This window comes from Mesocricetus auratus, unplaced genomic scaffold, assembly GCF_017639785.1.
Source record: "Mesocricetus auratus isolate SY011 unplaced genomic scaffold, BCM_Maur_2.0 Super-Scaffold_100024, whole genome shotgun sequence".
Taxonomy (NCBI): Eukaryota; Metazoa; Chordata; class Mammalia; order Rodentia; family Cricetidae; genus Mesocricetus; species Mesocricetus auratus.
This window is the reverse complement of record NW_024429205.1, coordinates 26,899,851-26,913,920: the sequence shown is the minus strand read 5'-3', so window position 1 is coordinate 26,913,920 and position 14,070 is coordinate 26,899,851. Positions and strand designations below refer to the sequence as shown.

Here is a 14,070-nt window from a genome sequence, read left to right as displayed (position 1 = left end):
GCATTATAATTCTGTGAATTATAAATAATATATGCTTCATTAAAAAGCAAGATGAATTTTTAGCCTTAGAAACATGAACATCTATACACATGTATATTGGTGTATCTGTCTGTCTTATGTGTATTCTTTACATATAAATATAATCATATAGCAATTATTTATCATAGAATATTATTTTAAATATACTGATGCACTTAAACAAATGTGGCAGAGCAAACTATTATTATCATTATACAATAATAACTCCTTTTTCTTTTGCTTTACTTTTCATATGCACACCATTATCAAATGACAGGCTTGTTTTATGGCTATATTTTGGTCTTTTATCATACCAGTAGTATATTTAAACTATTTTTGTAGTTTTTTTCAAGTTTAAACATCATTAATTAGGCATCGATCATACTTTGTTACATTATTTTCATAACAAGTTCTGCTTTAATGTTTTTGGCACACCAATAAATTTATTGGGACTACTTTAAAGAGTGTGAATGGTAGATAAATTATCTAGAGGATGAATGACACGAAGGCTGCTACACTATGAAAGTTTCCCTACTATGAGGTATGACTTAGAGAATCTGCAGTTTTGGAGCTCTCTGCATGGCTTACAGGTAACTGAACAGGTCAACAATTTTCTGCCAGCCAGCTTGGCTGAGGTATCTCTTCCGTGCAGCTCTGATGCTTTGAGTCTCCTCGATGGGCCTAACTTACTGCTTACATAATCTTGGGGAGACAGGTGTCTTGAATATTTAGTAAGTTTCAGGGACTTCCTGAGACATAGGGATTTTTTTTCATTCTTAATCTTAATAAATCTCAATTTAGACCATTCTGAGTCAAAGGAATTTCTTCCTGGATGGGATTTTTCAACTTGAAGTAAAATGCTACAGAACAGAAGAAGCTGGTAGATCTTAGGACCTCTCTGTTTGTCTACACTTGCTGAACCAGCAAGACTGGGTTATAGGTAGAAATCCTTTTTGGAAAAATAAAACAAGGGAGAGAATGATAAAGACGGACAAATAGCATTGACTTCTCACAGGCATATCCATGTACATACACATGCATACAACACACATACACACACACACACACACACACACACTAGAGGAAGAGGGAGGAAAGCAAAGAAGAGACAGATGAGGAGAGAAAGAGAAGAGAAATGATGTTTTAAAAAGCCTTTTAAATTAATTAAAAATTAACGATTAAATTTCCAAAAATAATTACTATTATATAAAAGTTATTTCCTTCCTTCCTTCCTTCCTTCCTTTCTTTCTTTCTTTCTTTCTTTCTTTCTTTCTTTCTTTCTTTCTTTCTTTCTTTCTTTCTTTCTGTCTTTCTTCCTTCCTACCTTCCTTCCTTCCTACCTCTCTCTATTTATCTTTCTTCATTCCTTCCTCCTTTTCCTCCCTTCTATTTTGATTTTCCCTCTTATTGAAAATAGTGTCTTTTCTCATACAATATATCTCTATTACAGCTTCCCTCTCCTGTCACTCTCCCAATTCCTTCCCACCTGCCCTCCTATCTGCCCTCATCAAAAAGAACCGGCTTCTAAGAGATAAAAACAAACAAAACATAACCCCAAAATATAACAAAACAAACAACATCACATTGAAACTGAATAAGGAAGATGAACAGGAGAAAAAGAATCCAAGAACAGGACAAGAATCAGAGACCCACTCATTCCCACACTTGGGATATCCATAAGACACTAAACTGAAAGCCAAAATACGTATGCCGTATACCTGATACTGACCATTGTATGCTCTGTGCTTGCTACTTCAATCTCTGTGAGCTCATATGAATTTTACTCAGTTGAACCACAGGGACTTGTTCTGATGTCCTTCATCCCCTCAGGCTCTTAGATTCTCTCCACCTCCTCTTATGCAGGTTGTCAGAGCTCTAAGGAGTGGGGAGTGATTTGATGATGACATCCCATTAGGGCAGCGTTTCAAGTCCTTGCATTCAATATGTAATGTCTAAATATAGGTCTCTGTATTTGTTGCTATTTGCTGTTGGGGACAGCTTCTCTGATGACGACAGAGTAAGGCACTGATTTATAAGCATAGCTGAATGTCATTAGGAGTCATTTTATCACTATTTTTGCTTCTTAGGCCAGTAGTATTTGGTTTTATACTAGGTCTCTGCTGTATCTAGTCTCTCATTCTTGGTTACCCAAGCAGTGTTGGGTATGGGTTCCATCTTGCAAAGTAGGCCAAAAGTCAAATCAGACATTGGTTGGCTACTTCCAGAACCTTTAATTCATTATTTTCCTGGTGTTATTTTGTAAGCAGAACAGCATTGCAGATCAACGTTTTATGGCAGAGTTAGTGTATTCATTTTTCTTTTGGTTTAGTAACCAGCAGAGTATTTCCTATACCAACGACACTAGAACTTGGTGAAGATTTTATGTAGACATTAGCTGGACATGTCCATGTTCAATGAATTGTGTGTGTTGTCTTCAGCAATGTGGCTTGCAACGAGTTTGTGGAGAGCAACCTATTGCCCTGGCAGTAATAGTTTTTAAAATGTTTCTGCTATGTCTTTGAGAATTTCCTGCAGTATGTTTTGATAATATTCTCCCCTCTCCTACAACTCCTCCTTGGTCTTCCACACCTCCCCATCTACTCAGCTTGCTCTCACTATCTTGCTTTCACTCCTCATTATGTATGTGGAGTCTGGTTAGTTTTTGCTGACTATTCCCAGGCATAGCACCTGTCCTATAGTGTGGTTGATATATTGGGTGTCATATCATTAAAGAAATCTGGCGTTACCTTTACATAGCAACAATCAAATGTCAGTAACTCCTGAGCAACAGTGGAATTTTGTGTCACCCATCTCCCCTTCTCCATGTTAGGATTTTTGTCTGGCTTAAGGTGATAAAGTCTTCTGCATGCTATCACAATTGCTGTGGGTTCCCATATGCTCTTGCCTGCTGGGTCTAGAAAACACTCTTTCCTTGAAGTCATCCACAATAATGACTGAAAAATCTTTCTACCTCCTCTTTCATATAGAACCCTGAACCTTGAATTGAGGAATGTGATGCATATATGCAATTTAGTGCTGATCACTCTGGAGTCTTTGATCTGATTTCTGACTAGTGAGGGTCTCTTGTTAATTGCTGTCTACAGTAGGAAGTAACTTCTCTTATTAGGGATTTAAATAAGTCATTAAAAGTCATTTTCACTGGTCAGGGCTGACGTAACTTGGGAGGCAAAGGCAGGTGGGTCTATGTGACTCCCAGGCCAGTCTGGTGTACAGAAGGAATGCCAGGAAACCAAAGGTATACAGAGAAACCCTGCCTCAAAAGCCACATAAAAGAGACATTTTCACTTTATATCTACTTAGCAAAGCAATAATAGCAAGCTCTCCTATTGGTCATAACCTATCTAGCCACAAGTTCGTAACCTTGCTGACAGTGTCAAATTTGGATTCTATTTTGTGCAGTGTACCTTAAATATAAATAAAAAGGTGTTGGTTTTTATAAAATAGTGGAACTATAAAATTTATTCCGCTATTTTACCAGTGGGCATTGCTTGCCAGACTCTATAAGAACAAAGACTCTACTCTGAGAGCAGGCATGGTATCTTCCAGCACTATAATAAAAGTTAGCCAGTAGGGCTAATGCTTCCAGTCAACTAAAAGATAGGTTTAAGTGTTCCGTGGATCCAGTATACAGTACTTTCAGCAATAAGGTCTTACCTCAATAACTGGTTTTGTGTGTCAACTTGACGCACACTAGAGTCATCAGAGAGCAAGGAGCCTCATTAGAGGAAATGCCTCCATGAGATCCAGCTGTAAGGCATTTTCTCAATTAGTGATCAATGGGGAAGGGCCCAGCCCCTGGTGGGTACTGCCATTTCTGGACTGGTGGTCCTGGGTTCTTTAAGAAAGCAGACCTAGTAGACCAGGGGAAACAAGCTGGTAAGTAAAATTCCTCCATGGCATCCAGGTTCCTGCCCTGCTTCTGTTCCTTTGTGACTTCCTGCATTGATGACTATGATATGGAAGCATAAGTCAAATAAATTCTGTCCTACGCAACTTGCTTTTTGGCCATGGTATTTCATCACAGCTGTAGAAACTCTAACTAAGACACTGCTCAATTATAAGATAATTCCATATAAACCGCGCAAGCGTGTGTGTGTGTGTGTGTGTGTGTGTGTGTGTGTGTGTGTGTGTGTGTGTATGTGTGTATTTGTGTATACAAGTGCATGGTTGTGTGTATTTTAGGCAATTTACACAGTAGTGGTTTTCATATGTCTTTCTTAAAAGATCATTAGTGTTAATTATTGTTGGGGAAGTCCTGTTATTTGCCTGTTATTTGTCAATAAAGTACTGTTGAGCCTATAGAAATCTAGATAGGTGGGGCTAGGAGTCCAGGAGGATTCTGGGAAGGAGAAACACAGGAGAGTTCGAGATGTAACCGCATGGGTAGGAAGCCCGAAACTATTCTCCGGTAAGAGACATACTTAGATTAACAATTATGGGGTAATTACTTAAAGCAGAGCTAGCCAGTAAGAGACAAACAAGGCCAACAGCTTCATAATGAATACAGCCTCCTGTGTGTTTATTAGGGACTGATGCGGATCTGGAACCAGGCGGGCGGGAAGGCTCTTCTCAAAGAAAAAGCTTCTCTTAACAAATTATCCCTCCCCATATTCCTTTCTTTACCCTGCCCTCCCATCCCTACCCCAATTCATCCTTCCTCTTCTATTTATTAATTCACTTATTTGCTTCTTGTGGTGATGGTGTTCACAACCAGGGCCATGTGCATATTAGGCAGGCACTATAGCACTGAGATATACTCTCATCCCTAATAAATAACATTAAATTCACTTGAATGATTAGTTAGAATCAGTCTTGTAAAATTCTCAAGAAGGCAGTCATTCAGTGTTGGAAACCTGTTTCAGTAAATTAGATAAGTGCAGATACTAATATTTTTATTAAGTAGTCAATTTGTGATTTACATAATTTGTATTCATGACTACTGTTATGAAACACATGGTGCTTTCCTAAACTTAACACTGTTTTACCCAGGACATAGTAAGAGAACATGTCAAAGTCAGGAAAAAGTATGGCACTATGATTTTATATTCAGAAAGTGATGAGCAAATGAACCATGAAATAAAATGTTCTAAGTTGATATGACTGTCACCACCTTTAGTGATTATCCACATTAATCCATTATTTCCCTTCATCAGGGCAGATGTTGGTTTTCCCCAGGTCAGCAGGAGAGTGTTGTGACAGAAACTTGGAAGCTCCATGATTGAATCTGTGATATCTGTTTGGAAAGATTAAAACACTATGAGTTTGCATGATTTATTTTTTCTTGTCTATGCTCTATCATTTATCATCCTCAAATAGAGTAATAGATACTTTCTGATATCTAAAATGGTATTTTCTGTTTTCTTTAACATTTCTTTGATATTTTGAGATTAGTAAAATATTACAGACAGAATTTTCAAATGCAAAACTATTAGATTTACATGAATTCTTCGAAACATTAGCTGTCTAAGGAAAATATCTCCTATTGCTGTCTTGTAATTAAATTCTAAAACAAGGCAAAACAGTGTCTAAATATAATGCTAAGGATACTCCTTTCTATGCACCATTTCTCCTGATGCCTGCCTCTGCATTTCAGTAACAGAAGAACAAAATGATTCCTCTTATTCCATAAATACAGATATTTTATTTAACTTTTTACAGATATTACCCTCAGTTCCCTTTCCCTCCCCTCTTCCCCCAGCCCCGCATTCCTCCCAACCCCCATCTCCCTCCATCAAATACATTTTAACTCATGAATTTTACCTCTGTGTCCCATCTCCTTAAAACCCCAAATATCATTAAAACTCCCATTATTGTCCACTGTTAGATAATGAAACAAATGAACAATTAGAACAACTTTTTGAATGTGTGATTTTTTTATAGCATTTGTGATAAAACAACTTAGTCAACAATAGAGATTGCTAAAAATTTCACAGACAATGCCTACTGGAGTTTATAGTTTTTAACATAATTTATTGCTTCCAGATAAATTTAGCCCACTTTAACCAAAGAAGCCATAATAACAGATGGGTTTTTTTGGTGCAAACATTAGACTATCAATGTGTATCACCCAACCTGCATGCATTGATCTTCTGAATATATATATATATACACATATATATGTGTATGCATGCATATATATGTATATATATATATTCTCAATCATAAGTAAATATAACCAGGAGAGATTTATTAAACCTGGTGGGATTAAGTCCAATATCTTAATAAAAAATGAAGCTTTTGTGGGGTCAAAAGAAAGAACATCTTGCCACATAAAGAAAACACAATATTATTCACCAGCATAGTGGATACACTAGCAGAATTTAATATTATGTATTACTTATAAGCAAAACACATACAAATATTTTGGCATCCTCACAATAATGCAATGGAAGAAATCAAAACTCTCATGGAACTTGAGAGTACCAAAACTTTTGGTGGACAAAAGACAGGTGTGATAAAATATAACATGAAGAAATATAATCAATTTTTGGTATAGGTTAAAAGAATCATGTCAAGGATGTTCTTTTACTGAGTTTCTGCAAGAGACTAGGGGATGTAAGAGAGAAGTGATTGGGATGAAAATGACAATAAATATACACTTCGGTGTAATTGTAAAAGAATGGAAAAATTAAAGCTAAAGAATTTCTTATAGCATAAAATGGAGATCTTAGTTCACAATTAAAAAGTGTAGATATAAAAGTGATTATCATATCAATAGCCTTTAGACATATTATTGGCATGCACAGTGAAGATTAGATAATATTTAATGAGTGTGTATCAAACACTTATTATACTTATAATTTATTTTTATTAATTCCTATAGTCAGTTTATAACTTTAGTATTTTTAACATTTTTCATTTTACAATTATTTCTTCATATATTGTATTTTTTCCTATTCATTTACAGCCAGATCCTCTTTATCTCTCTATGTACCTATTTCACATTCTTTCTTTCTTGCTTGCTCTCTCACAAAGAAAAAAAACACCCAAAGGATAGAACAACAACAAAAACAAGACGAAAATACAAAAACTATTAGTCTGTTTGATGTTCCTCAACTATTCCTAGAATTGGGGGACTGCCAGGGAGTTTTGGTTGATATGCTCAGCGACATGCCATTGGTATCAATTTCAAAATAGTTTTGTGGTAAGGAGTGAGTCTTCGTGATTACGTTCCTTTTTCATGCTGGGATTTTGTCTGCTTTGAATTTGTACAAGCTTTGTGCATGCTGTCACAGTCTTGTGAGTTATGTTTAACCGTCTTGTGTCTGGGAGATGACTTTTCCTTGGAGTTATACACTACCTCTGAGTCTTACAATTTTTCAGCTCCTCGTCTACTACATAGACCCTTGAATCTTGAGGGGAACTTTTTTTTTATTAATATTTTTTTTATTTTCCATTTTAAATTTAGATAAGAAACAAGGTTGCTTCACAAGTAGGTACGAGGTCCCTCTCCCTTTCCCTCCCCTCCTCCCGTGCCCTCCCCCCATCCCCCCCCATTATCCCCTCATTCCCCCAGGGAGGGTGAGGCCCTCCATGGGGGTGTCCATAGTCTGTCATTTCATATAGGGCAGGGCCTAGACCCTTCCCCAAGAGTTCAGGGTGAGAGTGCACCTCACATTGTTCTATGGGAGTCCAGAGACCGTGTGTATACTTGGGATGGGTACTGATCTGCTGTCCAAGGCTCAATAGATTACCTAGGCCTCCTCACTGACACCCAGATTCAGGGGGTCTTGATCAGTCCCATGCTGGATTCCCAGGCTGATGCCTGGGATTCAAGAGTTAACCTTTGTCTGGTCAGCTGTTTCTGGGGGTTCAACCAGCCCAGTCTTAATCCCTTTGATCATCAGTCCTCCCTCTCTGATACTGGCTTTCTTGAGTTCAGCTCAGTACTTAACCAGCCAGTAAATGAAGTTTCTGTTTCCCAGACTCTCTGGCAATAGGATTGTAGGCTGGCATTCCCCAGATCTATGTCTAAAATCCATATATGAGAGAGTACATGCCATGTTTCTCTTTTTGTGACTGGGTTACCTCACTCAGGATGGTTTCTTCTAGTGTCATCCATTTGCCTGCGAATCTCATGATTCCATTATTTTTTTCTGCTGAATAGTACTCCATTGTGTAGATGTACCACATTTTCTCTATCCATTCTTCGGGTGAGGGACATCTAGGTTGCTTCCAAATTCTGGCTATTACAAATAAAGCTGCTATGAACATAGTGGAACAGACATCTTTGTTATATGAATGGGCATCTTTTGGATATATGCCTAAGAGTGCAGTTGCTGGGTCTTGTGGTAGGTTTATTCCCATTTTTCTGAGGAATCTCCATACTGCTTTCCACAGTGGCTGAACCAGTTGGCACTCCCACCAGCAATGGAGGAGTGTCCGAGGGGAACTTTTTGATTAAAACATCTCATTTAGAACTGAGAGCTAGAAGTCACTCACTCTCTGTAGATTTTTGTTGGTCTGTCTGTTAATTACAATCTACTCTAAAAAAAAGGCTTTTTTGATGAGAGCTGAGTTATTCAGTGATCTATGGGAATACCAGCACCATTAATTGTGACTCTATTGTTATGCTTCTTTAGCTGCATAATATCCATTATCTATCTAGTTTAAGGTGCTTGGCAAATCTATCAGTGTCAGGCATGTCTTCTGTTTTAGGGAGCAGTCCAAGTAAAAAGTGATTGTTTACTCCCATAACACTATTGCTCCAATAGATCTTACAGGAAGGTCATTGTTGTAGGTTTCATAGTTTGTAGTTGGGTGATGTTGATGAGTATTTTTCTTATCAAGTAGCAAGCATACATATATTGGCGATTCTTCTGTATTTGAATTTACCTTCACCATTTGTTTATGCATTAATTTATTTGTGTTGTATGGTTGCACATGTATTTATTTATAATTGGAGGCTAATCTACTACTGTGTTGTTTGGTGTTTTCTACATCTGTCTCTTGGGATGTCATTCAATTTGTTTCTTAAGTCCTTCTGATGGTGTTGGCTTTTCTTAAATAAGAGCTTCTTCCTTCCTGGAATGAATTGATGCTCTTTGCTTGTCTCATTTTTTAAAGTCCTTTTCCAACTCTTTGAATATTTACTAAATTTGATAAGAATATACAAAAGATTTTCAGAGAAGCTAGAAAAATAACTTAAAATACACAAGGTAATAGCAGAGTACACACAAGAAGAAAAGTAATTGCACTGGATCACAAGGACAGGGGTGGACATCTTTCTTAATGTCCAGTGTCCTTTGTCTTAAGAGTTGGTGCAATAAGTAAAAAAAAATACACAAGGTAAAATGGATTGTAAGTATAGCCAAAACATATTCCTTAGCAAATCAGGGTAACAACTAATTACAATGGTATGAGGAAAACACGAAGATTGATTAAAATAATTAGTGAACTATGTGATAAATCTATAGTAATTTAAACTGTTCTAATTAAATTCATTTCCTTATACTATAGCAGTAATATAAAAGAATATATAATATAGAGGTCAGAAACTTGTAAATGGATTCAATAACAACACTTTTTGAACTATTAGTATGAAAAAGATGAGTTATTTATTAAATAATAATGAACATAATATTTCTCCAGTGAAATTCAAAAAGTTAAACTTTCAGTTAATAACTTTGTAAAGTACATTACAGATGTAAAAATAACAAGCAGGTAATAACAAAAACACAAATTTAAGGAGTGGCATAAAGACATGTAAAATATGTGTTATTGAAATACTATATGTCTTCCAGAAGTGAATATTCCATGAATTTAAGGGAAAGCTGAGAAAGAGAGAGAGAGAGAGAGAAAATAAGAATTGATTGTTTCCAATTCTATATCTAAAAAAGCTATGGAATAAAGGACAGCATTGAAGAAAGTACCTGAAACATAATACACTGATGAGCAATGTTCATAAATTTTTAAAGTTCTCTAGTAGACTAATTAAATGGAACAATTCTATGCCTAATTAACCCAGACAAGAGAACTCAAATGAAATATGAAAATATAGTTGCATCTTAGAAAGTAATAGGAAGAATCATACCAAATATCCTGGCAATTTGATGTCATTCTTCAATCCTCTAGATGAGTAATGTTTCTAATGTTTGTACTTCTAGTTTGGCAAATATACATGAAAACAAACCTAAGCGCACATTGATATTTGGTGATACAGTCCTTTTAGAAACAATCTGGAAGGCTTTAATAACCTTAAAAATGAATTTATTGTATGACCTAGTAATATATTGTTTGAATACTGTGTTTAAGAAAGCATCAGCATATAGATTAATTTAGGAGATCATTTATTAAGGGGACTACTCAGATATGCCTAAAGAGGAAAATGCATGACATTGCTGTGAAATTTAATGTGTAGTTCTTCATAGAAATTATAAAGAATCAGACTCTAAATATGTTATCATAAAATCCATGCTTAGTCCTGTAAATCTGCCCAACAACCCATGATTATGTATCTCACAGGATCCATAAGTGAGACAGGATCCATAAGAGAGCCTACTCCTATTATTATTCTACCAAATAGACATAATATCTTCCTAAGCAATTATCCTGATGTCTAAAAATAGTTGATCAAACCAACCAAATTCCTACTTGGATGGGGAGATGCTCATGAAATCACATCCCTTTCTGATGAGTTATTGGCAACGTATGGCTGCTGCTGATCATAGATAGATCATATATATATATATATATTTGTGTGTGTGTGTAGGTGAAATTATAGGTAAAGGTATAGGTATAGATAGTCCAACAATGGCTATCTACCAATGGAAAGTCCAATAATCTAATAGTCATCCAGTCCATGAGGTTGAATGTCTTAGCTTGTCTTCAGTAAAAGCCAGAATCCTGTAGAATTAAGAAGTTCTATTGCCAGTAAAGGAATGGGCTTGTCAGTGAGTGACAGGACAAGCAGGCAAAGAGAAAAGATTCCCTCTTCCATATTCTGCATAGAGGCTGCCACCAGAAAATGTGTCTCAGAATGAAGATGGATCTCTCCACCTCAAAATGTCTCCATTTCAGATGATTAACTTAGGGAAAGTCCCTGACAGGTGTACCCAAAAGATTGTAGTTTAGTTAATACAAGATTTAGTCAAGTTGACAACCAAGAGGAGCCCCATCACACAACTCCATTTGCAGATGCTATATTCAAAATATGGGTCTATCTTTTAAATCCCAGAATTGCAGAAAGACTGATAACTTGCAACACCCACCTGGGAAACCTGGAGGCAGGACACTCTAACCTGTAAGGCATGCCACCTATGGTAAATTCCATATAACCTTAGAGGCAACACTGCCCATGATCTTTTGGTGGCTAACTCCTTCAGTGGGGTGCAGAGAACTGTGGGGATTTAAGATGATGTGTCTACTCAGATAGGTTTAATATTTTATTGATCTGGTTGATCATTTACTTTCTTTCAGAGAGGAATACATACTCTGTGCCTTGTTATCCATTGTAGCATTGAAGATAATAATACTTTTCCTTTAATCTTAGAGGTCCATCGCTGGAAAAGGTGGGCTTTGTATCTCATGACATTTAATTCTGGGCTTTGGAATATTGAGCTGATTCTTTAAGATAGAATGTCTGTCTATTTAACTTGAGTTTAGGGGCGGGTCAGGGGAAAGATGCATTGGTTGGAGTATTTGTTCACTCCAAAACTCATGGTGAAATTCAATCTCCAAAGTCTTAAATTTATGGTGCTTTGCAAGTGAGGCCTTTGGGAGGTAATTAGGATTAGGTGAGGTCATGAGGTGGGAACCTCATACATTAGTGGATTTTTATGATGTGAGAGAGAAAAACCAAGTTAGCAAGCTTGTTTTGTCTTCAGCATGCCCCAGTGCTATGGCAGGACTCAGCAGAAAGGTCTTTCCCACGTGCACAGCAGATGTCTATGCAATGAACTTTCAAACATGTGCGATAAATAAACCTCTTTTCTTTATAAGTTACTTGACCCCTGGAATTCATTTCTAGAAACAGAAAGCAGACTAGCACATTTAGTGATTTCTGTGTTCCCTTCTGTATTTTTCCCATTATTTTCTGCCTGTAAGATACTTGCATTCACACTGGAGAGTGAAGAAATGAAAAGTCACAAGGGGCTGGGAAGATGAAGAGAATTCACATGCTAAAGATCGACATGTCATTCTTTATACATCAGCACAAACACCAGGCTACTAGGCAGGCTGCAACTGGCACCCATGGGCTGAATGCAAGCTACACACTAATAGGCCTATAGACAAATGCACATAAGCAGGAGGAAGGGGACACACACAGAAAACTCTCTGAACTCAAGGCCCCTTTTGCATAGAATAACACAAAGCTTAAGTTAACTGAAACTAGTTATATAAAAGGTTACATCAGTATTCACCTTGGGTTTCCTGGACATCTGATGTCAGCCATTTTCTGCTGACTCAGCCCCCAAGAAGCCAAGTGTCATTCATGTTTCAGTTGACTGAGTTTTTACCAGTCATATTCACACCAAGATGTCTACACTTAAAATGGCTCTTACAGTGTTTTGTTTCTAATGCTGTCTCATCTTTCCTTTATTTCTTACATTTTTACTTCTTTCTATAAAATAGCTCCTTTAGATTAGAAAAAACTGAAATAAATAAGCAGGAAAATAAAAGGGAATAAATGTTCCTTATAGCTTTGTCAAATGTGGATTTTTTTAATGTCTACCAACTTTTAGGTTTCTGTTTGCAAACTGTGCTATCCCACACACTGCCTGGTTGGTTTCCCAGTCTCACAGGAGAAGAGAAAATTTGTTGAAGCTGTTTTTTTTCCTTTTTCCTGTTGAGTCACAGAGTGGAGTCAAAAGTTCACAGTATGCTGTCCTCCACACAGTGCCCATCTGTACTAGATGCTTTATGAACTATCTGAGGACAGAAGAAGCAGAAGCATAGCTGCCAGTCTGTGCTAACATGAAATTAAACAGTACAGCTGTTCAGAAACCTCTATGGTTCCAATTGTTTAACAAATTATTGTTAAATCTGTAATAAGGGAATCATGGGGAATTAGCCTTTGTTCTTGTGCTAGACAGCGTATGCACGCACACATACACTCATGCACACACACACACACACACACACACACACACACACACACACACACACATCCTGGCTTAAAGTGCAGGAAAATAAAACAGCATATTGCCAGTAATTACTCTTGGAGTCTCAAAGTCTAAGATTTAATGTTATAAACTTGTCAGCAGGTGCTCTGTGAATGCTGAGCTGAACTCTGTTCTGAAAGGTCTTGCTGTGCCCTTTGGAATACAGCCCACAACAATAACGGAAAGGGAAATTAACTATTAAGACACCTTGGGCAAACGTTCCTAGTGTTGGGATCTTAGCATCTTAGATGTTCTTGGCTTGCCAGTGACTATTCTTTGTACAGAGCAAAGTGATACATGTTTTCTAAAGTTCCCCGATGAGTTTCCTCAGCTCGTAAAGTGTGAGGTTGAAGCCAAATGGTTTACTTAATAAAAAACATGTCTCCTCATTGAAGTAAAGTGCATCGAAAGCGAAAGTTTTAATTCCATGGGACTCTATCATTTTAGGAGTAGCACAACTGCCTTCAAAGAAGGGTACATTTTCCTTTCCTGTTTCTCTCTCCCTTCTTTTTTTTGTCAGATCGTTTTCTCATCAAGTATAGGGATCCTTTTAACCACTTTAGTTAGGATGATGAGAAAAACAAGTTTTGGGAAGAATTCCCTAAAGAAATGCTAACTTATTTAAGGGTTTTATTCATTTTTGGCAATTGTTTAGGATTATTAGCAATAAGAAGCTATTAATTTTTTTTAAAAATGATACATTCTATAAGTGATTTTTCAAATTGATCCCAAATGTGGTATCTTTGAAAGTGACAATTATTCTCCATAGAATGTCATGAGACAGGTGATGTTTTACTCTGGGTTGATTTCTATACCAATAGGAAGTGTAGCTAGGAATTTAAGGTATAACTAATTATCTTTTGGACTGGTTAATACATCCCCTCCAATGTTATGTGTGGTGAAGTTACTATTTAAAAATTAAAGAGGT

The 14,070-nt window shown here is 36.8% G+C and overlaps 1 non-coding gene across 1 annotated transcript; it reads left to right on the top strand.

Annotated features, from left to right (window-relative positions):
• The first annotated feature begins 9,165 nt into the window (after positions 1 to 9,165).
• On the top strand, positions 9,166 to 9,310 carry LOC121133893. Its single transcript, XR_005870904.1, has one exon. It is a non-coding gene; the product is annotated as a small nucleolar RNA SNORA81 (small nucleolar RNA).
• The last annotated feature ends 4,760 nt before the right edge of the window (positions 9,311 to 14,070 follow it).